Source organism: Podarcis gaigeae (genome assembly GCF_964106915.1).
Source record: "Podarcis gaigeae genome assembly, chromosome: 4".
NCBI lineage: Eukaryota > Metazoa > Chordata > Lepidosauria > Squamata > Lacertidae > Podarcis > Podarcis gaigeae.
Window position 1 is genome coordinate 35,247,375 of NC_139677.1, and position 26,046 is coordinate 35,273,420.

The 26,046-nt window shown below is 44.1% G+C and overlaps 2 long non-coding RNA genes across 2 annotated transcripts in view; both read right to left on the bottom strand.

Moving 5' to 3' along the window:
* The window catches only part of LOC310842577, an 84,460-nt gene extending 69,552 nt beyond the window's left edge, over nucleotides 1–14,908 (bottom strand). Inside the window, exon 1 of the long non-coding RNA XR_014563232.1 lies at nucleotides 14,215–14,908. This is a non-coding gene — a long non-coding RNA (uncharacterized lncRNA). The remainder of the gene's footprint in view (nucleotides 1–14,214) is intronic.
* LOC310842591 overlaps nucleotides 1–26,046 on the bottom strand; it is a 112,744-nt gene that overhangs the window by 78,856 nt on the left and 7,842 nt on the right. The window lies entirely within an intron of this gene.

The following is a 26,046-nucleotide window of genomic DNA, read 5'->3' on the forward strand; positions in this document are numbered from 1 at the left end:
GTCTAAATCTGGATTCCACCTACAGTGTCCTGGGGAAATGAAGACCTACTTTATTAGTAGCGTTCAAAAGACACCTTTCTGTATGGCACAGTGCGTGACAATAAAGGCATAAAGAAAATCCAATGCATTCTTAGTGCATTATTACATATTATTTCCTGGATAAAAGGGGTTGTGATGGCATTAACACCTTTTCTTCTCCATTAAGAAGCCATAGTCTGAAATCTCCCTACCCTCTTATGAGATGTCTTTTATCCTCACCAACTACCCATAAGATCACTTGTGCTTATGTTGATTTTGTCCCTGTTTAACTTCTCTTAAGTAGCCTGTATGATATTAACTTATTTCATCAGTTCTGATCCCACTATTCACCAGAGTCACAATGCAGTACAAAGTTAGGCACAAGTTACAATAGAACTTAGTATTGTGCATATGAATATGTAACTTTTCCTCCATCTTTTTTAAAAAAAATTCTTTTTATTGGTTTCAATTCACCATACAACACCAAACACTAATACAACAAAAAAGACAAAATAAAAGAACAAAAAAGAAACGAAAAACATTACATAACAAAAAGAACACCAACAAATTAAACTTACAATTTACAATTTACTTTTCCTCCATCAATGACTTCCTATTTTATTAGAAACTGGTGCCAAGGAGTCACTTCATTATGAACCTGTGCAAAGGAGTCAGTAGTTTCTAGAGGCAATGCCATTTTCCTACTTCCAGCCTTCATCTGTGTGTATCATTAACAATGTGACATGGTGTAATATCATTTCAGCTCTTTGCTTCCGGTAAAAAGCACTGCAAAGATTGGTGAGCATTCTTTTTCAAAGTATTGCACTACATTAAGCCCTTTGCATCTATGATCAAGCTGCCATTGCTCTACATAAAGCCCATCTCCTCACTAGATAGTTCCATAGACAAAAGAAGATATCCTCTTATCTTAGCTGGATTTGCTTTGCTACCCACTTTCAGCCCACAATCTTTGCTCATGGAACTATAATAAATCCAGTTCTGTTCTTATTTCTCCCATTTGGCTCATCACCCTTGGCACCCATTGCAGCTGACAGGTTCAAGTCTGGAGATGTGAGTGATTCTTGCTTTGGCACAGAACCTCTAAGCCACACATCACGGAGGCTGACAGCAGAACTCTGCACTTGGGGTTGATGAATTATATTCACTTCCACAGGCTCACTTTTAGTTCAAAGCCTGGAAATTCCTATGTGAGGCTTTCTAACAGATCCAGGAGTACGGATTGGGAACCTGCGGCCTTCCAGATGTTGTTGAACAGCAACTCCCATCATTGGGGCATCCCTGACTATTGGCCATGTGGATGGGAGTTGAGTCCAGCAATGTCTGTCAGGGCAGAGGTTTCCCAATCCTGGATTAGAGTGTGGTGTTTGATGAAGGTCTCTGTCCGACTCAGCAAAGACCCATGTCCTTTCATATCAGGTGTGAGGAACCTTTGTCCCTCCAGATGTTGCTCATCTTCAACTCCCATCGTCCAGAGTCATCGGCCATGCTTGCTGGGAAAGATGTTGAGTTGCAGTTCAGTAATATCTGGAGGGCCAAAGGTTCCCCACCACTGCAATAAAGGGTTGTTTTCAGAATGAAAGCCCTGGTTGAAACTGGAAACTTGGCATATGGACAAAACACTTACTAGTGTGTGGTTTCACCTGGCCACCATCATGTATAAATGCCAGTGCAGGACACACTGGTGCCACAGAGTCCTGTGATGCTGCCACTGTACTTGCAGACTGGGGTAGGCTCCCACATGTTGTGGACAACAATTCCCATCATCCCTGGCAATTGGCCATGTTGGCTGGGGCTGATGGGAGTTGTAGTCCCGGACATCTGGAGGTCATTTTTTTTGCTACCTCTGTACTTAAATGTGACGCCCAACATTTAAAAAAGGATGTACGACCAAATCTGGACCAGTATGCATATGTAACTGGAATACAAGATTAATGGAGCATCCTTTAATAAGAGATGACCAAATGCCCATTTGATTTATATTTGGTATGGCAGTTTCCATAACATTATGATTAGCACACTATTAATTGCTATTAATTTTTTTCCCCTTTTTGCATACATTTGACACCAGGGCGTGAAGTGAAAAGTAAGGTTACCCCCATCAAGGGCCTATTATCAAGCACCATTAGTCTCCATTTAGGGTACTGTTTTTGACACTGCATATATTAATTCTCTGCACTAATTGCCTGAATGAGGAAAGCGGTGTTGCTAACTCACACAATTGTTCCCAGAGCACAAACTGAAGCTGATGTGTTTTCCAAGACAGGCATTCATACAGTAATGGGCCAACTTCATAATTGCTAGATTCATTACAGCTTCGTTTCCCTAGTTTGTTAAATTCTCATCCAAATCTTCACTTTCTGTAGAATTAGGTGGGAAGCAACCAGCACTAACGCAAGAGGCAGAGATGTTATGGCGATGTTGCCTAGGTTCAGGAAGCAACACAATGGCAGGAGCAAGCCTGAGGTCCAAAACAGGGGGCAACAATACAGGAAACACCAGAGCTTAGTCAGACCTGCTTGCTTGTGCAAAGCTAAACAGAACAGGAGGTCATCTTTTGCTCCTTCCTTTCCAGGCGTGTCCAATAGCCAGTCTGGGTGGGCAAGAGTTAGTCCAGAGGCTGGATGTATTTCACTGAGAAGCTGCTACCTGCAGTCCAAAGGTTTATTTATGAATTGCTTCCTATAAAACATCCCAAAGCTCTGTGTGGGAATCACAAACATATATAGAAAACCATTCAAGTCCAGTACAGACACAAACTGGGATGAAAATCTTCGCTTGAAAGGCTTGTTAGAAAAAGGAAGGTCTTCAATAGGTGATGAGAGGATAATAGAGACTGTATCTGTGCAATATGTCACCCTAAAGGTAAAGGTAAAGGGACCCCTGACCATTAGGTCCAGTCGTGGCCGACTCTGGGGTTGCGGCGCTCATCTCGTTTTATTGGCCAAGGGAGCCGGCGTACAGCTTCTGGGTCATGTGGCCAGCATGACTAAGCCGCTTCTGGCGAACCAGAGCAGTGCCTGGAAATGCTGTTTACCTGACCAGCAGAGCAGTACCTATTTATCTACTTGCACTTTGACGTGCTTTTGAACTGCTAGGTTGGCAGGAGCTGGGACCGAGCAATGAGAGCTCACCCCGTCGCAGGGATTTGAACAGCCAACCTTCTGATCAGCAAGGCCTAGGCTCTGTGGTTTAACCAACAGCGCCACCCGTGTCACCATATTAAAGGCCCAATTCCTGCACCATATCATACCCTCCAGCAGCCCTCTGAAGAAAATAGGAAAATTTCTCACTCCCTCAACAACTGACTCTCCTTGACCCCCCATCCTTAGTCCCTGTCCCCACAGAGCATTTACTACTGGAAGAAGGGCAAGTGCCTATACCACCTCACGAATAGGGCACAGCACACACGTCCTGAGAAGACCCCTTAATCCCGGTTTTATTTTACTCTTTGGTAGATTTAGAAAAAGGAAAGCACACAACTTTTAGAGACGGCCTAGCTTAGAGGCAGATGCACAAAGATTTTTATTTTTATTTTAGTCAAGACTCCTTGCGCTTTGTTCCACTTTGACTTCCTTCCCACCCAGGGCAGCCCTTCCCTCTGCCTGCCCCTCTGGAGCCGGTGCATCACATGGAGCTGGCCCTTGGTGGCCACAGCCTCTCCTCCTCCTCCTCACCCACTCTCTCCAGCAGCCACTACAAGTCGCCCTAGGGCAGCTGCTGTTGCTCAGGACAAGCTCCTCCTCCTCCTCAAGCTCAGACATGGTGGCACTGGTGGGGGAAACAGGTGCATTCCAACTTCAAATCAGAAACCAGGGTGGCTTTTGCAATTCCAGGACTGTCCCTGGAAAATTGGGACACCCAGAAGGTATGCCATATGGACCAGGAACCCTGTTGAGATGGTTTCTGCAGAAGGTCCTCTTCTGCAGAGTGCAGTGGTTGGTTTGGCATATAAAGAGTGAGGCCATCTTTTCGGTTCACCTCATTAGGGAACTACCTGCACACAGAGCTGGCAGCTCCTGACAAATTAACCTCAGGTTGGTGACTGCCTGTTTATTTCCTATGTAGCAGCCTCTTTAATGGGTTTATTCCCTCAGCAAAAAAAAAAAAAAAAGGCAGGCGCTACTCTCCTTCGGTGAATCAGACCATCCATGTAATACTCAAAGTATGAAGTAGTACCGACCTGTACCTTCACATTTTAATAAGGTTAAAAACTATCTTGAGTGATTACTACAAAGTTACTCAGCCTTTTTATTTATGGAGCTGGGCTTGCAAACTATAAAAAGTCCTTGTAACATATTTTCATTTGATTAGAAGTAAACTCTGTTCTAAAAATAGCAGCAGAAAATGTGATAGAGTCGCTCTTATTGATGGCTGGCATGCCAGCTTTTAAAATGCTGTTGGCAAACCAATTTGACTTTTATGATAATTCATGATAATATCCCATCAACATCAAAAAATAAGAGTATGTTGTGTATTATGCAGAGCGAGCAACTAAGCAATCAAGTTTTTTTGACAGTGGCTTGCCAATTTTTTGTCCCCAGCACGTTAACAGAATTATTCAAAGTGCTCACAATCCAGTAGCAGCCTCATTAGCATTTGCATTCCTCCAAAATTTATGACCTTATTTTCAATAAAAAGCCATTTTTTAAATTAAAAAAACATTCCTGCCTATTGTCTTTTATTTTTTGTTTGCTGTGTGGGAGCTCATTATCCTTTGCCGATTTTACCCTTGGGAGAAGTTCAAGGGCCGTATTCACATTGGTCTGTGATGTTAGAGAATACAGAATTAATCACATCACAATGATACATTTTACTGCAAGTGACTGTCTGGGTGGGGCAGAGCTGCTATGCTAGCTTCCCGGCAGTTGAGTCACTGTTGCTTATGAAGAGGTGGTGGAGAGGTCCATATGGTATATGCAAACATGCCAGCAGGAGCCTCAGATTGGCTCCACTGGTGCCTTTGTACCAGTGACCCACCTGCCAACAAGGTAGCTAAGTGGCTCTGCCCCACTCAGTGCAATGCTTCTGCCTTTTATCCCAGATGTTGGACGAACTTGTTATAGCATACCCATCAACTGTCCCAGGGAAAAACAGGACATTCCAATTTTTTTCTCATGAGAGGACAGCAGCCAAAATGGCTGCCGCAATCTCACATAATTTCAGGCCGCACTCAAGCTCATTTTGGGGCACTGTCCCTGGAAGAAGCACTTTTTGGGGAGGGGCCACACATTCTAACATGAGTCACGTGACTCACGCAAGAGTATGGCCCCAAAAGATGGCATCCCAGTTTGGGGCTGCTTCATATTGGAGGGTATGTTATAGAATATAATGGAGTTAGCCTGGCATACTTACTGAGTCCTTGACTGACTGACTGACTGACTGACTGACTGACTGACTGACTGAATTTATTACCAGTCCTTCACCCAACAGCCCAAGGATGGGTCATGTCAGAAGATGAAACCAGAAAAACGTAATATCTAAAATTACAGTAAAAATTATCGCAGAGGCATTATACAGTAGAGTAGGTAGCAATACAGAAAAGGATGTAAAATGTCACCTCACCTCACTCCTCTCAAAGCCTAGACAAAAAAGTGTGATTTGACCTGCCAATGAAAACCATACAATGTTGGAGCAAAGCGCTGGGCATTCCACAACCTGGGAGCTATCACTGAAAAGCTCCTTCCATGCACCATTGTCCCTCTCTTCACAGTGGCACCAGGAGCAAGGCTTCCTCAATGCTCAGGCAGGCCTGTCAGTAGAGTTTATGAGTGGCTGCATGGTATTCCTTTCTCTCATTTGTTATAGTAATAAACCTTCACTTGGATCCATTTCCAATTGACATAACATCCATTTGACACAGTCTGCTGAGTCTACAGCATTGTGTGTGCACTGGGAACTGGAAAGCCAAGCATCAGTGGATGCCGTTGGAAAACTTTATTGAACAAGAGTCAAAACTTGTTTGAGATTAGCAAAAGAAACCTAAATATATGGAAAGAACAAGCTTCTTATTGCAGAAAGTGGAAAGGTACTTACAGAAGGGCGGGCAGGTACTAAAGTTCACATTTGCATTTGATTGTGAAAATCTGCCTGTGGGGTAATAGCTGTCTTTTAAAAATTCTTGTCTGACTTTATCTTGCTCTCTGTAATAAGCTGCCAAAATCCATGCACTGTCTTCAGCTTTTCACTTGTATTAAATTTCCACTACCTAAAAGGATACCAATTTAACTATATTTTCAGAACTACTCCTTAGGTAAAGGAGAAGTAGGAGGTAGGGACATTGGAAATTCAAGCCTAAGTGGGTCTGAAAGCCTTCACTTCCTTGAGCCGATGAACTCATTGACCACACTGCAAGTTGCAACAGAAAGCATAATAGAAGATGCTTGCAACAGAAATTGTTGGAGAGTGCTTTGCAATCTCTGATGAAAGCTACAACACTCCCAAATGGCACCAATAATTTGGCTTAGCAGAGAAGCTTTACACAGAATTAAGGACTAGAAGGCTTATATCCTGCCAGATGTCAGACACTCATTTAATTAACAATATGCTAATTTAAACACCCAGAAAACAAATTACCAACAACTTTAAATACCTGTCCCTCAGTTCCATGCACACAAACACACAACACTCACCATCAAATCCCTATGAAAATATAAAATAATTAAGCTTCTTCTAACTATGTCTAGTCAGAAGCTCCAAGATTTCCAGCAGAAAAAATTCAGCATAGAAGAGCAGAGAGGAATACCTAGTTTCTCAAATGAAATGAAATAAAATAATGTGTGGGGTTTTTTTCATTTCTGAACAGACTGAGGATCACCAGCTAACATAGGCAGCCTCAAAAATTTGCACAGTCCTAGGTATTTAGGACTGTATTGCAGGGAAGTGTGGCCCCACACCTATAGGCTGAATTGCAGCCACCTAGGGAAATAAGAAGGCAAGACACAAAGGTTAGGTGAACTGGGCTTGACTTATTTAATGCAAAAGATCTGCAGTGCAGAACCAAGGTGCACAAAGCAGCTTGTCTGCTTGTGTCAACCCTGCCAAGGATAAGAGGCAATATTTCATCTACCCCTTCCCTTAAGTCCCACCCTTTCCAGTGAGTAAACAGACCTTCCAGGGCACCACAAAGCTGCTCCTTACCCTGCCAGCAAGTCTACTGAAGACAAGTCTCAGGATTACTACTCTTGGTGCTCACCAAACCTTAACTACCTAATAACTTCCCACAACTTCCTGCCGATCTGGCCAACTAACCTGTTTAAGGGTGACTACCTGCCAACCTAGGGACGTGGGTGGCACTGTGGGTTAAACCACAGAGCCTAGGACTTGCCGATCAGAAAGTCGCCGGTTCGAATCCCCGCGACGGGGTGAGCTCCCGTTGCTCGGTCCCTGCTCCTGCCAACCTAGCAGTTTGAAAGCAAAGTGCAAGTAGATAAATAGGTATCGCTCCAGCGGGAAGATAAACGGCGTTTCCGTGCGGCGTTTCTGGTTCGCCAGAAGTGGCTTAGTCATGCTGGCCACATGACCCGGAAGCTGTACGCCGGCTCCCTCGGCCAATAAAGCGAGATGAACGCCGCAACCCCAGAGTCGTCAGCGACTGGACCTAATGGTCAGGGGTCCCTTTACCTTACCTGCTAAAGGCACCGGTCACCAAACCAGTGCAAAATAGACAAAAATCCAGCCAGCAAGAGCAATCAGCTGACAGCCCCCCCATCCTACCTGACTTCAAAAAGGCAACTACTGTAAGCATTACCTATGCACTGAATACAGGACTGGAGAGTGGGTGCCACAAAAATGCAGAAGGCAGAGGAAATTGAGCAATGGGCTTAAATAGCTGAGTGTCCAGCTCTCCCCACCCCACCCCCCAGCTTGGCACTGCCACAGTGCATGCATGAGGCCAGATGCCAGGCTGCCTTTCCTACAAATGCTGCCTTGAGCCACAGCCATCTTTGGAGCAGCAGAAGCAGCAGCAGCAGCTGGAGTCTTCTTTTTCCCCAGTCCTAGACAACCAGCTTCCATACACAGTATCTGTTTGAACCAAGTTTTTCCCATTTCTGTTGCTACTGAACAAGTAGCTCTAACATCTGGAGCCCTCAACTAAATTCAGCTGCTCCCAACCATGCAGGTTGGAACGTACTAGAATCTGGTAGTCCTGGTCCAGAAATAATTCCTTTCCAGCAAGGATCCCTGAATCTGGCTTGGATTCTGACTGGGAAAGATATCCTTCCCAGTCTGTTCTTTTATTCCATTTCACATGCTTCCACACATTTTGTCGATTATAAATTTCACAGAATTGGCCACAGTAGAACGGTGGCTAGTAATTGTTACAAATGGTATCATCTGATCAGGATTTCAGATATTCCATTTTATTTCACATCCCTCTACTGTTTTCCACCACTGTGTACTTAGCATTCAGTGCCCACTGAGCATGCTCATTCCTCGTTAAGTATTTTGTCTGTGTGTGTGGCTGGGGTTTCCCCAGGGATATTTTTTTACAAAGATTTTTTCCCCTTGTCATCCAAAACACAGGCTGCTTCTGCAAAATATTAGGATTCCTCCTCCACCACACACACCTGTTAATACCTCCCTCTTGTGCATGCAAAATGCTGTTTTGTCTAGTAGCATACAGACAGCTTAGAGCACTATCAATATATATGTTTCTCCTACTTCAGCAGAGTGATCTAGAACGTTTTTGAAGGGATAAAGAAACACCATGAATTAACAATAATTCCTCACTTGGCATTTAAATATAATTTCACAAATTACATATGTGCTTACACACATATTCATTAATTACAGGGTTAAACGTCAATCTAGTTATTTTTCTTTCCATCTATTTGTCCATAAACATAGCTTTAATCCTCCCAATGAAATACAGTGGTATCTCGGTTTTCAAACAATCTGTTCTGGAAGACCGTTCAAGTTCCAAAATGTCCAAAAACCAAAAACTCAATACGGAACCATCAATACAGAAAGCTCAGTACTGGTAAAAGGTGTAGTGCTCAAAGGAAGCCCATGATGTTAAAGAGAGAGTCCTATTGTTGTTGTTGTTTTTCCTTTGCAGGCAACAGTATAGTTGACACTTTCCCCCAGCAGGTATTGAAGTAATTTTCAATTCTATTGTGGGCAAATGGCATTTGAATAACCATTTGCAAAGAACGGCTATACATTACCATTTGTCTGCTTGTGCCACCACTGCTTCCCCGCACCCCACAAATTAAATCTGCACCAAGTTAGAGGACAGTATGCATGTATCATCGAAACTAGACTGTGTCCTCTATAATAAGCTGTTGTTAATGATCTCTGCACTGCAAAGTTCTCATCAATTCTACTTAGGCTCCCATCTTCCAATATGCATACGGTATTAATCACTCGCATTGCCCTGAGTTCTCATTCTAAATATTGTTGCACGATACTCTCACCCTTTGGAATGAGGCACAGCAGAGACTGTGGTGTCTTTAGGATATATGGTTTATTTAGACATATATATACACAACCTGAGCCCATGGTTGAGGGGTTCACAGCATTAACACCCCAAGAGGGCTTTGCTTCTCCATAGCCGCAGCCTTGGATTCCAACAGAAATCAGGCATAGCTCTGTCTCTCAGCTGCCCAGCCTTCAGCCTTGCCAGCTTGCAGCTCACATAACTCAATCCTCTGCCTTGGCCTTCATCTTTCTAAGTACCAGCAAGTTGAGGGAGGGAACCCAACCTATTTGTCCCCTGGCACAGAGCTACTTCCTTTGCTACCTTAATGACCCGTACTTAAGAGTGCCATTACCTCGCCAGGAAGCTAGCCTGCCTCTCCCAGGAATTGAATTCATGCTGGATACAGGAATGAGAAGAGCACCCAAGCAGACAGCTGGCCCTCCCCACCCAAACTCATAACAAGTCTCTGGCTGAAAGAAACGAGTAGTTCCAGCTACAGATGAAGTTTCAGCGATGCAAGGTGGGAATGACAGGTTTCCAGGAGGCACTTCAGAAAATGTGCATGGGGAGGGTGAATCAACAATTTCACAAAAGGTGCAGTCATCCCTTTCCACGCCTCCTGAAACATTCCTGGACAGAACAGGGAGGAGAGGTGGCGGTGAGGGTGAAGCTCACAACACGTGCCCACACCCCTCCCCTCCCCTCCCATAGCAAGTCAGAATAGGGGAGAAATTTGGTCCAGGTCACATTTAAAGACAAACCTACCTAAGATTGCATTCAAACATGAGGTTTATTGCATTAGCTTTCCTGGTTGTATTACTAGCGCTTCTGTGCCGGTTTCTAACATTATCTTGAGGGTGTATTCAAATGTGCGGAACTAGTTAGTGTACCTGATTATAACGCTAAGGCTTCTGTCCCATTTTCCAACTGCAGTAACTGTCGTGTTATGGACTACGTTGTGCTAATTCCCATTCACACCAGTGGGTGTGGTGTGACACAACAACGGATGACCTTGCACAACGTTGCTACTCTCCCACCCTTTCTGCATGTGTTTGCTTCTGTTCCACCATGAAAACAGCAGGAGAGAACTGTACGCTAATATACCACCCCAAATTTTGTCACATTACTCCCACAATGTTTTGAATTAAGGGGGCTGGAAATCGTTGGGTTTTTTCCTGCAATCAAATAACATGGAAATGAGCTCTGAACTTGTGCCATATTCCATTAATTTTCCAGAAGTGGCTTGTACATTTGAAAGCTCAAATATAATGTGGAGATTAACAGGGAAACGTAAGGGAAATAGAATAAACTGTCAAGGGAAAACAGTCTAACCCTGTTGCATTTTGGAACTGTGGCTTTTTGACCACCAAACCAGTTCCTAGACTGTCGCCTATCAATGCAACTTTCAGAAACATCATTGTTTAGCTTCGGCAGCACAAGAGCTTCTCATGTCTCCAAAAATCAAATTTGTCCCATTTGATTTTGCTCAGTATGTCTAACTCGCTATTGAGTTGTAATCTTGCCATTAAATCTGTATTGGTTATGGGACAATGCAGCACAAAAAGAAAAAGGGAGCGCCAATGGAAAGCCAAATCATCATCAACAACAACAACAACAACTGAAGAGCTGCGAAAGAACATTCAGACTGCTTCTGGAATCTGAACAAAACACAGCAAGGAAAGACAAATGGACTTTATACAGTGTTCTTTTGCTAGATTAATCACTGTGAAGTACTACGGCAAAGGACAGGGATTGGCTTGGTTCTCACAACAAAGACAATTCATTTGGAGACAATCAATAATGTACTGTACCCACATCCATAAGTTACAGCTTCATTCACTGGAAAGAGACAGTTGTTTTTCATTCTTCGAAATGCTTCACCAAGCTGATGTCAATGCAAGGGCCTCCAGAGTTTGTTATTAAACTGACATTTGCAAATGTCAAAGCATTTGTTTCACATATGGGCAACCAAATGCAGAGCTTATCCATTCAGAGAGAGAGAGAGAGAACAAAATGAAGAATGGAAAGGAAGATATTTACAGACAGTGGCTCATGAAATCCACTGCCAAGCTTCCGTCACTGGGTGTCTGCTATGCTGGTCTTTGCAGTGTTTCAAAGTAGAAATGTGTGCTTGGAACACCCCCTACACCTACAGATGGGATCCCTGCCCTCCCCGTCAATTAGCTATAGCTGAAGGTTCTTTTCCACATGCTATATTTGGTACCTGTCATGCACTAATTTAAAAGCTGTGTGTGTGCTTCTAAGGGGTGGGGGAGCCATAATCATCATGTTATTAGCATTTTACCGTATTTTTCGCTCTATTAGACGCACCGGACGATTGGACGCACCTAGTTTTTAGGGGAGGAAAACAAGAAATAAGAAAGGAACGCAAAGCATCCTGAGCTAAGAGGGAGCGCTCCTCCATCTTCGCTCAAGAGGCTTTGCGGTGCTACCCCTGAAGCCAGAAGAGCAAGCGGGATTGGTGCGCACTGATCCCTCTTGCCCTCCTGGCTTCAGCAAAAGCAAGCCTACTGGCTTTCCTCCTGCAAGAGCCGTGCGCTCTTTAAAGGGAGTGCGGCTCTTGGGGGCTTTTCTGGGAGGTGGGGGAAGGGACAGAGCACGCACTCTGCCCCTTCCCCCACCTCCCACAGAAGCCAGGGATAGCCGCAGGAAGCCTTCGCAGGGCAGCGGGATGAAGGCTCCCCGCTCTCCTGCGGAGACTTCATCCCTTGGTTAAGCCAGAAGCTAGAACAGCCAGCGGGATCCCACTCACTGTCCTGGCTTCTTCTTTAGCCGCGGGCAGCCTCTCTGGCCGGGAGAAGCTGTGCCGGCTATGGCAGAAGCCAAGACAGCCAGCGGGATCCATCCCGCTCACTGTCCTGGCTGCGCCGTGCTCCCTTTAAAGAGCCGTGTGGAGCATGTGTGCAACTCTTCAGGGCTTTTCCTTTAAAAGGAGCACTGACAGAGCCTCCCACCTGGATTCGCTGCATAAGACGCATACACATTTCCCCTTACTTTTTAGGAGGGGGAAAGTGCGTCTTATAGAGTGAAAAATATAGTAAGCTGGGGAAATGCCATGGGTCAGTGGCAGAGCATCCTCTTTGCATGAAGAATATCTCAGGTTCAGTTGCCATTCTCCAGGTAAGGTTGGGGATGCCCCTGTCTGAAACCGGGCAGAGCTGCTGTCATACAGTGTGTAGACAATACCGAGGTAACTGGACCAATGATCTGACTCGGTATAATATAGCTTCCTATGTTCTTATGCAACCTCAGCAGCTGTGGTGTGCAAAATCAAATGACATTGTTTACACATATATATTTGCAACAAATTCAAGAGGCAGCCCTATCTGCATATACTTGGATATTTAATTCCTAAAGACATGGTGGACATGGAGCCGGGAGACATGATAGCTCAGATATAAAGTTCACCAGGGTTACATTCACATGGCAGTTTATTCCACTTTTATGACATTTCCCCCAACTGTTAATTTTCGCAACACATTTGCGCTTTCACACAATGTAGATGTCACTTCCTAAACTATAGTGGAAACATTAACCCTGCTCTGTGAAAATCCCTCGCAGGTGACCGCAGTGTCTGTAGACAGACAGGTCGTGCAATCCATAGCAGTGACCAGAGGATGAATGACTGCTGGGAAAGGCACAGAGAGAAAAACGCCATGGTGCATCTGCAGCAGCACAACCAGATGCCTTCATCTGTCCCAACTGCAACAAAACAAATCTCTTCCATATTGGTCTCTACAGCCACAGCAAGCACTTCAACTTTATGACAGCTTGACTTCACCCCCAAAGGTGCACTCCTCCATTGTCCCCCAAGACAGAAGGAGGCCAGCAATGATCAGCAATAGTGGAATATAGCACACGTTTAGCACTCGTTTCCATAATATAATAATAAAATTTTATTATTATTATTATTATTATTATTATTATTATTATTATTATTATTTATGCCCCACCCATCTGGCTGGGTTTCCCCAACCACTCTGGGTGGCTTCCAACCAAATATTAAAAACAATACAGTGTAAGACATTAAAAACGCCCCTAAACAGTTGTCTTTTAAAAGTAAAATAGTTGTTTATTGCCTTGACATCTGCTGGGAGGGCGTTCCACACTGCAGGCGCCACTACTGAGAAGGCCCTCTGCCTGGTTCCCTGTACTGTAACTTGGTTTCTCGCAGCTGCCAGAAGGCCCTTGGAGCTGGACCTCAGTGTCCAGACTGGATGATGAGGGTGGAGACGCTCCTTCAGGTATACAGGACCAAGGCCATATTTGCATATATATTTCTCCCTCCTCCCACCACCACCACCACTATAGTCCCAGAATTAGTTTTATTTGGTGTGAATACTTAAATATAATGTAGACCTTAACAGTTGGAGAAGAGTAATGAAAACAGAATAAACCGCCATGGGAATACAGCCCAGGTGACCTTTGGCTGCCATTTTCTTTCTCTCAGTCTCTCTCTTCCTATTTTACCCATAGAAGGCTGTGGGAATACGGAGGAGATGAAGGAGATGGATCCCACTTGTGCAGCCATGGGCTGATTTGAGTGGATTTCGGGGGTAGGGTAGGGAGACACATAATAAAACATTAGGAATGGGACACAGGAGGCTGCCTTATACTTGGACAGACCAATGGCCCATCTAGTTCAGTACTGTTGACTAGCAGTGGCTCTCAAGGGTTTCAGGCAGGGTACCCCCTCAGTCCTACCTAACGACACCAAAGTTTGAACTTCCTACCTTCTGCATGAAAAGAAGATTCTCTACCACCAAACTACAGCCTTCAGCTATAGAACCATTGGAGGTTATTATACCCGCAACTGACTCAGGGCCTGGCCATAGCGATTCAGCAAATACTCTTGGTCGCTGGCTCAGCACCACATCCTCTGTGTGACGCTTGTTCCTTCCGTTGTCGATGTGTTGTATTCCTTAGGGCCTACTTTATGTTCACATTATGGCTGTGAGGTTGCGTTGCTTAGCAACGCTACAGTTATGAGCTCTTGGAGCACGCCTCTTCAGAGAGGCTTGTATACAAATATCTATTTATTACTAAGTAGAGCTATCAGATTTTCTCCCAAGCCATTTAACAATGTGAACATGCTTTTTCTTTTCCCCAGGACTAATTGAGCAAGCTTTGATCCCTCGTTCTGATGTTAGCTTCTGGAACATTTGTTCTAGAACCTACTAAAGGAAACAAAATTTAAAAACCACACCTCCTTATAGGCCCCCGAAGCTTGGCTATTAACAGAAAGAGCACAACCCTTGAGACAGCTTCAATTAAGAACATGTGCTTGCTTTCCTGTGATTAGCACTCTGTTTTAGTACTCCAACACTATCCAGCACTTCAGTAATTTTCCTAAAGAAGAGAGAATTATTTAAATCTTCTGCTCCTAGCCATGGTAAGTCAGTTTTCTGACTGCTTGGTGAGACGTTTTCTGGAATTCATGAGGTACTTGAAACATCACATCTTCTTTAACGTAAATGTAATTACAATAAATTATGTAGATTATTAGAAAGCAATGGGATGTAACTTCTCAGATCTTCCATTGGCAATTCTTTGGAGGCTGAGGCCAGCAAAGCCAGCAATGTGAAGATACTCTGCAGAATAGGTATGAATCCCACACAGGGTATTGTGGTTAGACTTGTATTCCTAAAGCAAAACTCCTGCGCTGTAGGTTAATATTCCCCATGCTGCAGAATGAGCAGAAGAGCTGAGAGAAAGAAAGAGTGCCTTATTTTTAATTACTTTTCAAGTTTATGCCAAAAGCTTTAGGTTACTGAATAATTCTCTCTCAGCCCTCCTTATAACTATATGCATACTTAACTCAAATGTAAAGGTAAAGGACCCCTGGACGGTTAAGTCCAGTCAAAGGCGACTATGGGGTTGTGGCACTCATCTCACTTACAGGCTGAGGGAGTCGGCGTTTGTCCACAGGCAGCTTTCCGGGTCATGTGGCCAACATGACTAAACCACTCCTGGAGCAATGGAAGACTGTGATGGAAACCAGAGTGCATGGAAACACCATTTACCTTCCCGCCACAGCGGTATCTATTTACCTACTTGCACTAGTATGCTTTCAATCTGCTAGGCTGGCAGGAGCTGGGACAGAGCAACAGGAGCTCACCCCGTTGTGTGGATTCGAACTGCTGACCTTCTGATTGGCAAGCCCAAGAGGCTCAGTAGTTTAGACCACAGTGCCACCTGCGTCCTCAAACGTTACTCAAATGTAAGCCATATGTGAGCACTGGGGTTTGGAAAGAGTAACTCTCCATAATATTGCAGTGGTAGTTCCTTTCATTGGCATGTCAGTTGAAAGTCTTGCTTTAAGGTAATGTATACAAAGGACTCTGAACAACTGCATGTATCTTAAACAAGGATTTCTCTTCCTAAATTCTCACAATGCTTATCTCCATCCTAATATCAGCCGAAATGGGGAAGTAAAAGGAGGGGGGGAAATAGTAGGAATGAAACAGCAACACATCAGAATTATTTTTCTATTATTAAATGATGTATCTGCTCTTAAAATAATAAAGACAGTTTTAGGGGTAAGAACCTTGTTAAGTAAAGTGCACTATCTGATCTGATAACCTACTCCATAGAGTATCCTGGTGACTCATTTGGAAAGAAACTCCACTCTGCACATGTTCAGACAGCTGAAAGAACTTTCCTGCATGCCATAAGCAGACATTCCTGTTAAGAGTTGTTCAGTGGAATCCTGATCTGGACCTTGTGTAGAAACAAATTATCTCCACAACAAAAATGCGCTTCTAAGCTTTATGGCAAAATGTGCAGCAAAGACTCTCCTCCCTGGAAGAGAGGGGAGTGGTTGTGGGCGGGAGCCCGAGCTCTGCCCCTGGCCGGGGGCCTTAGCCCCCGCCCCTCTTCACCTGGCTAGCACCCACGCCCCTCGGCAGGCACCCAACCAGGTGTCTCCGGGGGGCGTGTTTAGCAGCTTAATGCTGCGGCTCCAGCTCCGCCTCCTCCTCAGTCGTCATCGTCCCGCAGCGAGTCACCCACCCTCCACTCCCATTTAGCTCAGGGTCTAGGTTTTTTGGCCTTGCTATGGACCTTAGGTTGGTCGCCCCGGTTCTCTGGGGGGCCTGGTAGGAGTTTTTCCATTTGGCATTAGGCTTTTTGGTTTTTTCGCCTACCTCGTAGCAATCGTCACAACTTTTGTGGTATTGGTGGGTAGGTTAGGCATTGGATTCATGTGTGTCAAGGGCTAGGTGTGGCCATCGCCTATGCTATCTACCGTGGGTTATTCCGTTAAAGGAATCTGGCGGTCGTGTATTCCGTCCGATGCCTGCTTGGCGGGAGGCCATGGCACGACCCTCGGTGACATCAGGGGTGAGCCTATAGTTGGATTAGCATCAACAGGCTCCACCTACTGTTGAATAAACCCACCTCCTATAGTCATCCAATGCCTAAGCCAATACCTTTTCACTGCTGTAATCAATAAAGTTGTGGCCTTTTCTTGCCCATTAACCTTATATCACGTGTCCTTGTGTGTTTATTTCACATAGCGGGGGTCGGGCCCTCGATCCACAAAGCCTTCAGACAACTTAAATACAATAAGACATGTTACAGAATGACAAAGTAGCACATTGCACACAAGCAATGAGGTCCAGTCTTTTATGCAGTTCAGAGGGAGATCCTAAGCTTGCACTTCATTGAAAAATCCTGCTGCTGCTGCTTCTACCAGCCACCTCCAACAAGCAAAGGCTCCTCAAGTTTCAGCTTCCTGCTTGAAAGCTCTGCAAGTTCATGTTTCTGGAGATGAGTCACCAGGTAGCTTATCTCACTCTAATGGAAAAAATACCAACCTTCTCTGAAGCTTTTGCCAGAATGCTACCTTTCCACCCAAGGTAAACTTCCTATTATAGCATCTTAAATACAGTGCATTCAAACACAAATTTTTAAGTACTTTAAGCTTCTAATTTTAACACTTCCCAGTTTCATTAAGGAATTCCAACCTCAGAACTGGCAAAATGAACTTTAATGACAGCCAGCTTAGAAGTCTATCCAAAGTGAATAGAGATTCTGCTTACAATGCAATCTCAACTTTGCAACTTTGCTTGCACATAAATTCCAGTAAGGTGACCACTGGTTCAACCATCAGTTCCCCCCCCCTTAATGCTAGTTTCCTTTTGGTGGTGGTGGGAGAAATTATAATGGTATGTGTGTGGCCATTTTTCACCTAGGGACATGGGCGTAGCCAAGGGGGAGAAGGGAGGCAGTTGCCCCCCTTAATCAGTAACAATCAATACAAATCTGAGGTTCTGCCCCACCCCAAAAAAAAAATATCCTGGCTATGTCCATGCCTGAGGAGGAGGGCATTTGAAAAACAATTGCAAAGCTGTTCTAGATACCCAAAACAGTGCCATTGATGATGTCATGGGAATTATCTAATGAGCACCTTGCCCAGACAGCTTTTTGCCTGTTAAATCCAGTGGCGTAGCGTGGGGGGTGCAGGGGGGGCCAGCCGCACCGGGCGCAACATCTGGGGGTTAGGGTTAGGGGGCGCAAATCCACGGGTTAGGGGGTGCAAATTACTTGCCTTGCCCCGGGTGCTGACAACCCACGCTACGCCACTGGTTAAATCTGAGCCACGTTGGAAAACTGCATACATACATAGCTGCAGAAATCTACTCTGATGAGTGCCTTTACTGCTACACCTTTCTTTAAGACTGGGATGAAAGACCGCAATGCAATTTCCTTCCAAATTATTTAATGGGGCATCTACTCAAACATGGTTCATTAATGTCTAGTGCTCATCTCTAAAGGCATTAGAAAAATCCAGGTGCATTGAAGACCATTTCTTTCTCATCTATTTCTCACAGCAGAAATGTGTCAAGATGATGTATTACAGTTCCAAAAAATGGCATGAGACAAATAGATCTATCAATCCCATAATTCCCCTTTTATCCCCCCTTGTCATCTTCAAAAGTGACCGAGTATCAAGTCAAAATCAGCCTGCAGTACGGTTAAGGAATGGCTTTGGCCCAATGTATTTTCTAGGTTCCCTTGGGAGGTCACAAAGATGAAAGGAAGTTGTCTTCCCTAAACACTAGCTTTTGAGGGTTTAGTCAGGTATAAAACCTTTAAGTACTATAGACCGATATTTCAGCGCCTTGTACTTGAATACAGTGCTATATACCGTATTTTTTGCACTATAAGACTCACTTTTACCCTCCTAAAAAGTAAGGGGAACTGTGTGTGCGTCATATGGAACAAATGCAGGCTGCGCAGCTATCCCAGAAGCCAGAACAACAGGAGGGATTGATGCTTTCACTGCGCAGCAATCCCTCTTGCTGTTCTGGCTTCTGAGATTCAGAATATTTTTTTTTCTTGTTTTCCTCCTCCAAAAACTAGGTGCGTCTTGTGGTCTGGTGCGTCTTATAGAGCGAAAAATACGGTACTTGCAGTGAAAATCGCTTAGTTTTGAATCACTCCTCAGTTCTGTACAGGTCTCAGCTTACATGAGTTTCAAGGCTGGAGAAAATCCATTGTTAGTTTTAACAAGGATTATTCTTTTGCACCCTATACCACAGAACAGAAACTACGATGCCCTCAAATCTGCAACCAGTCCTGGTGCATGACTGAGGATTTTTGTTTTGTTTTACAGTTTTCTCTACCTGCTGGCAGGGAAACCATCAGATTTCCCCATAGGCAGAACCAGGCTTTTCTAATAAGTTAAAAGAAAACCCTTATTTATGAAGCTGAAAACCCCAGAGCAAGCAAAACTAGCTCTATCTTTACCAAAAAGAAGAAAAAGTGTGTATTGGGGTCCTCCGCTCCCGCTCCCCCTCCCCCCCCCCCCCGCAGCATATGAATTTAGTTTCCTTTTACCTTTGGCACATATACAAAAAAAAATCTTTAAACTTATTACAAATGATGCTTTAAACTTTATGGCGAGAGCAATCCAAGCAAATTAGGTGCTGCTTTTAAAAATAACCAGGAGCAATGGAACAATCAAAGTCAACTGTCACCAGTTCTTTTGCTGCTCATGATAATATATTATACAACTCATACCTCATTCAGAGGTGCTCAGAAAATATCAAAGCCAATAGGACTGTAGATTGAACAAGCTGGAACTTACAATAGGCTCGACAGCCAAACCAGTCTATTCCCTCTCCCACGCTCAAAAATGATCGGCAAGGAGGAACCACAATTTCTGGAAGGACAGAGATGCAATTTATGATGATGCAATTATGCAGTGGATTAGCTCCACTGTTATTGCCAGATTGGTCCTTTAAAAAAACAACAGGCTTATGGCTTGACAAGAGCTGTGCCAGCAAATAAATGCTTAGGGGGAGGTATCCCAACTGCTGTTATGTCAGCAGCACTGAAGGCAGAAACAACAGTTTTGGGAAAGGATATAAAAGACTTTTCTGGACAAATTTGTTAAGGAAACCGAAAGCTTCAGAAGTTGTCAGGCAAAAATGGGCATGCTCATCAGCTGTCAAATCTTTTATGGTGACTGGGAAATGCTCTGCGTGAAAACATGCCCATTCACTGATCAGCATTCAACATTTCAAAGGTCTTCTCTTTTTCCACAAGAAACAATTCAAAACGACTTATCTTTAAAAGTATATAATAATTCTCTCTCTCTCTCTCTCTCTCTCTCTCTCTGTGTGTGTGTGTGTGTGTGTGTGTGTGTTTAAATACTGGATTGCAGGGATTTATGAACAGTAAGCACAAAAGTCATGTTGATATTTGGTAGCAAATGATACCTTAAGGTGGCTGCAGTATAGTGCACCGCTGTTTAATTTTAGAACACTGCATGGAAGGAATGCATTTTTAATTCCTCCAGTATTATATTCCTCCTGTCTTCCCATGCTCCAGCATGTTTTTACTTCTCTAGCATTTCAAAGTGAATATGAAAGGCTAATTGAATTTGATTTAACATTAAAAGTCTCTGGGTGGTTCATCAGCTACAGTCTTTCCTAGACCAGGAGCCCCTAGTCACAGTCACCCATGTTCGTAATCTTCGAATTAGACTACTATTTAAGGTTAAGGGACCCCTGACCATTAGGTCCAGTTGTGGCCGACTCTGGGGTTGCAGCTCTTATCTCGCTTTATTGGCTGAGGGAGCCGGCATACAGCTTCCGGGTCATGTGGCCAGCATGACTATGCCGCTTCTGGCAAAACCAGAGCAGCACACGGAAACACCATTTACCTTCCCGCTGGAGCGGTACCTATTTATCTACTTGCACTTTGACATGCTTTCAAACTGCTAGGTTGGCAGGAGCAGGGACCGAGCAATGGGAGCTCACCCTGTCGCAGGGATTGCCAAGTCCTAGGCTCTGTGGTTTAACCCACAGCGCCACCTGTGTCCCTAGACTATAACATGCTCTATATGAGGTATGACAACAACAAGCAGGCAGGGCAGACCCTGGGTATTGTGGAACAGCAGCGTGCACTCAGCTTCTTCAAAATATCAACTATTTCTCATTACAACTAGGATTGGTGGGAAAGGAACAAGGGTAATTTTACTGAGAATTATCCCTGGTTGCTGGCCCATCCAGCCCCAGGATTGGCCTGAGGAGAATATACAGTCCCAAGCACTTATTCAGGTTTCTGTTGCAGATGTGTTTCTTCCATAATCATTCCTGTTTGTCTCTGAGATCCTCCGTGGGAGGCAGGCCCTTAGCTGGTATTATATATGAATTAAGAAATAATCTCCAAATATGTCCCAGGAAGAGACACTTCTATGTCCCCTGGTGATGGGGGGAGGAGAGAGAGAGATTAGGCTTTTAGTGTGCTAAAAGGGGTTTAGCTGAGAGATTCCCATTAACAATAGTGGGAGGCACATGGCAGAGTTCTTATTACTTAAATAGAAATAGAATCGGGACACATTCTCTGCTAGAAAAGTAGTATCTTAGCCCTTCAGGGGCACGAAGACTCAGCAGCAGAAAGTAACCACTGACCGAAGGACTTGTTTATAGATGCAGCTGTGGGAAAGCTCCCTTTTAATGATGAGCGTGTTCTTATTCCACTGCACAGAAATAAACTTTTTCTTCTCTGCCTCTCTACAGACCTGACCTTTGCTATTATGCAGGAATGAGGGAGAAACATGAATTTTCCACCATCTCTCCTCCTACAACTGATAGGAGGAGCACTGTGGGAATGTTATCTATGCCTAGATGTGTAATACAGTGGTGCTTATTTATTTTAATAAAATTAAGGGTATTGCATCACCAGACACACCGTTTTTTTAATTTTTCTTGTTTGTGGTGCCTCTCTCTCTCTCTCTCTCTCTCTCTCTCTCACACACACACACACACACACACACAAACACACAGCCCCTGGACAGCACTAGCATATGCTCCAACATTTTCTGTCCCAAATCTGGGGCACCACCCCCCTCATGCTGCCACCACCTCCAACCCTCACCAGCCCAGGCCACCTTGACCTCCTGTCACCCACAAGCATGCCCAGGCTGCCTTAGCCCACCACGCCCCAACCCACCCAGGTCAACTCAGCTTGCCACTGCCACCCGGCACCCTCCCACGCCTGCTGCCCACTGCCTTACCTTTACTGGCTCACCACTGCCATGAAGCCAAGGCTACCTTGAGTGGCTGGGGAAACCCAGCCAGATGGGTGGGGTAGAAATAATAAATTATTATTATTTGGCATGTCCCTTTGGGATCACCAGTGCACCTTCCCAGAAGGTGCCTTGGCAGTCATCAGAGGGCACACTGGGGGAAAGGTCCTTCGCCCTGGCACATTCCTGTTAGGTTTCTGTGTGTTGCCACTGTGCAGTGTTCTTGGAGTCACAAGACTCTGTTTTGCATTCCAGAGACATTGCAGACATGAGAATTCCTGTAAAGCATCCAATCCAGGTTTATCAGGACAACAAAGCATGTTTGGCTTTGCTGACTTCTGAAGGTTGTAAGCAAAGCACGAAGCACTTGCAATTGAAGCTGCAACATGCTAGAGAATGTGTTCAGAAAGGACTCGTAACGGTGTCCTACATGCCAGGTAATGAAATTCCTGCTGATTTATTGTCCAAGGTTGTTCCGAAGGATCAACACTGTACCTATGTACTGAAACTGGGTTTGTACTGAGATTGTACTAACACACTGTGTTCACAGAAAAGGGGAGGGTGTTAGGTTTCTGTGTGTTGCCACTGTGTAGTGCTCTTGGAGTCACAAGACTCTGTTTTGCATTCCAGAGACATTCCAGACTGTTGGAAGTCTCACGGAAGACAGGAGACGGATGTGATGTTACTGGTTTCCTGTTCCTTTGTTGTTCAGTTGCTCTCTGCTCTCATAGAGAGAGGATGTTTCTTTTCTGTCTGCGTAGCGAGAAATAAAACTCTTTAGCCATGTAGCTCATTCTATCTCGTCCTTCCCTGCGTGCTGGATATTCTGCATAATGGGGAACGTGCTTGGAGTCTCATCAAAGGCTCAGGTCGTTAATCAAGTCGGAGGCAATTCCAGAGGACTTGACTGTAGTCGTCGCTCGGTCGAACGCAAGTCCGACAATTCCTACCAATGCCAAAGCAATCCCAGAAGGCACTCTGGAGCTCATCAGCAGGGTCAGGCATGACCCTGCTGACTGATGCCAGGGTGCCAGTCTTAAGCAAGGACATGCCAGGGTTGGCTTCTGTAATCCAGGATGTCCCAGTTAAAATAGGACAGTTGGGGGTATGCATCAGGCCCTAGACATTGTGAAAGCTTCAAAATGGCAGCAAGGTTCCCAACGCAATGTCTGCTTCTGCCCCTTTCAGCAGAAAAAAACAAACAAACCTTGGGGGTGGGGGGACAAAGGAGCTGTGCTACTGTCACTACTAATGTTGAGCTCCACACCTGAGAAACTATTGGAGAATTCTGCCCCTGGGGAAATGGTCCTTCTAATTTCTGTCCACAAATAGGTTGGAGAATTTCAAGAGGCTATTTGCACACAAGTCTATAAAACAAGTACCACAACTTGACCACCTCTGACCAGACTCAATGTGTGCTAACGTTTCCCCATTGTGTGAGTGGGTAATACCAATTGCCTGCTTTCCAAGTGGTTCCATGCATGCCAGGGATAAGTGACCATGGGGTAAGTGGCTGTGTGTTGTCTCCTTTTACTCCCAACAGTAAATATCAGTGTAAACTATGGCAACAAAGCAGAAACCTTTTTTCAGCTGTCCTTGATGTCCTTATCTGGTTTAAACCAGAAAACACTTTTCAGTCTGACTAGGCCAGGATGTTCCAGCAAATATTGAAGCTCAAAGAGGATGAGCTAGAAATTTTAAGGCTTTGTTATATGAAACCCATATACTACATAATCCTTCCTGGCAGACAAAATCTGGTCACCTTATGAAATATGGCTCTCTGTCAACAGAAGAGACCTGTTTGGAAACGTTTCATGCACTCCACAGTACAAAACCTTTGAGAGCACTGAAGCACTTTCTGTTGCCACAGCAATCTTCCCCCATTGAGACATCTATCAAAAGATACCTACTAATGTTGTTGTTGTTGTTATACTCTGAGAACCTATGCTATTGGATACAGAGTGGGAAAAAGCTGTTTCTGCATCCTTTCTGTCCAATAAAGCATCCTGCATAAACCAATGCTGCCCACCAACAATATATAATATAAAAAAATAATATATAAAATGTAGCATTGGAAGGGACCCTGAGGATCATCTAATCCAACCCCTTGCAATGTAGGAATATGCAGCTGTTTCATATGGGAATCGAACCTGTGACCTTGGTGTTATCAGAAACCTTACTCTAACCAACTGAGCTATCCAGTTGCCCATTCACATAGGCCACATCAGATGTGCCTAGATGGCTGGCCTGTTTGAAAACACCACTATGGTGGGGGGGGGGGTGGATTCCTATTTGTACAAAACTGAACATCAGCTAGGGGAATGCTTCTAGGTTTTGTAAGTGATGTTTATTTTATTTACATGTTTTATTTAAATATATATATATATATATATAACACCTGATGGGCAATTATATGCCCACACTTTTTCATGGACACCAGTTCTGTGTAACCAGACAACAATGGACATCATACCTGAGGGAGGACCTCCATGGTGTTTGCCCTTTGTAACACCTTATTTGGCTTAAGACATTGGTCCTTGAGAAGTATTGCTACTACAAGCAATTAGTAGTTTTAGATGACAATGTGCAGCCAATGGACCTCCAATTTCAGTTATAACTTCGTTGCAAAGCATATGCATGTTTACAATTAAATCTACATCCATATCTGCAGTCACCCTTACTTGGGGCAAATCTACCCTCATTGTTTTTAACTTTAAGGAAGGGTTAAGGAAGGGTTTTGATAATGTAGATGGACACATGATGTCCAGCTTTTTACATTCATGATGCGTTATTACCATGTCTTTTTATTGCTTCATTTTTAATCGTTTTATATCTGTGAAACACAGCTCCCTATGTAATGTTTTCGCTTTTTTTTTTAAACTGCATTCAAACTCAGGGCCCCCTCCAATAGTTTTCAAAGGGTGGTATTCAGGGAGGGAGGGAGGGAGGGAGAATTAAAATGCAACTAGCGACCAGCAGGGAAAGAAACAGTATTTTGGAAAATGGTCTGACCAGGTATTACTTACATTTGACAGGGGCGGGGGGGGGGGAGAGATAAAAAATGTTTTAAGTAACAAGTGTGCCCTGTGACATTTTAGAATGGCATATCTAATATCGTTCTTATAGGGGGAAATAGCATTAAACAGGTCAGTGCAGATCCAGCCTCAATTAGAGAAATTGTAATGGAGGATGGTGCTCTTTTCCTGTTATTGACCAGGCTGTTTTTACTACAATATTTATCCTGTGGACCAAGATGCTACTATAACATCAGGCCTGATCTAATATACATATGCCTCCCGCCTTGTGTAAGAGTGTGTTTTAAGAGAATAGTTATCAAATAGTCTGCAAATATTTACTGGGGTTATGCTTTGCTACTGCATATGTATCAACAAAGCCTTCTGTTCCTGTCCATGTCCTTTTCTAAAAGGAAGACTTTTAATTCTCTGATGTGAATCAGCTTAATGAGTCAATCGATCGCCAGCAAGAGCTGTCATCTTCCAAAAGTGCTGCGGCATGTTCATAAGATAAACAAGGGCTTATTGTCGCAACTGGGAAGCAGAAGATTCTCTGTGGAGCAATGAGTTCTGCAAAATCTGAGCTGATGGTTTCAGAGCAGCAGCAAAACCTCCAATGTTTGCTGGAGGGAATTTGGTGTGCTACAGATGCAATATATTGTGATATAATTATTCATGGCTTCTAGGTAGATTGTGATAGCGCACTTCCTATCCATGTTTAAAACCTTTACTGGATTTCCTGTACTGCCTTAGCTGGTTCACCATATTGTAGATAATCTTGTTGCAAATACAAAGAAGCTAGTTGTCTTCTAATGCCGAGGTGTCGGGAGGCCATCCTGAACAAATTGTCCTCAATACAAAAACAAATAAATAAAAATGAACATCCCAGCACATGAGATATAGACCTCCTATATTATGTGTGTGCATTTTAACCTCTTTGTAACAGAGGCTTTGGAAGTACTTAGGTGTGAACAACTATTTTTTTGTATAGTACGTTCTCTTTATATTAA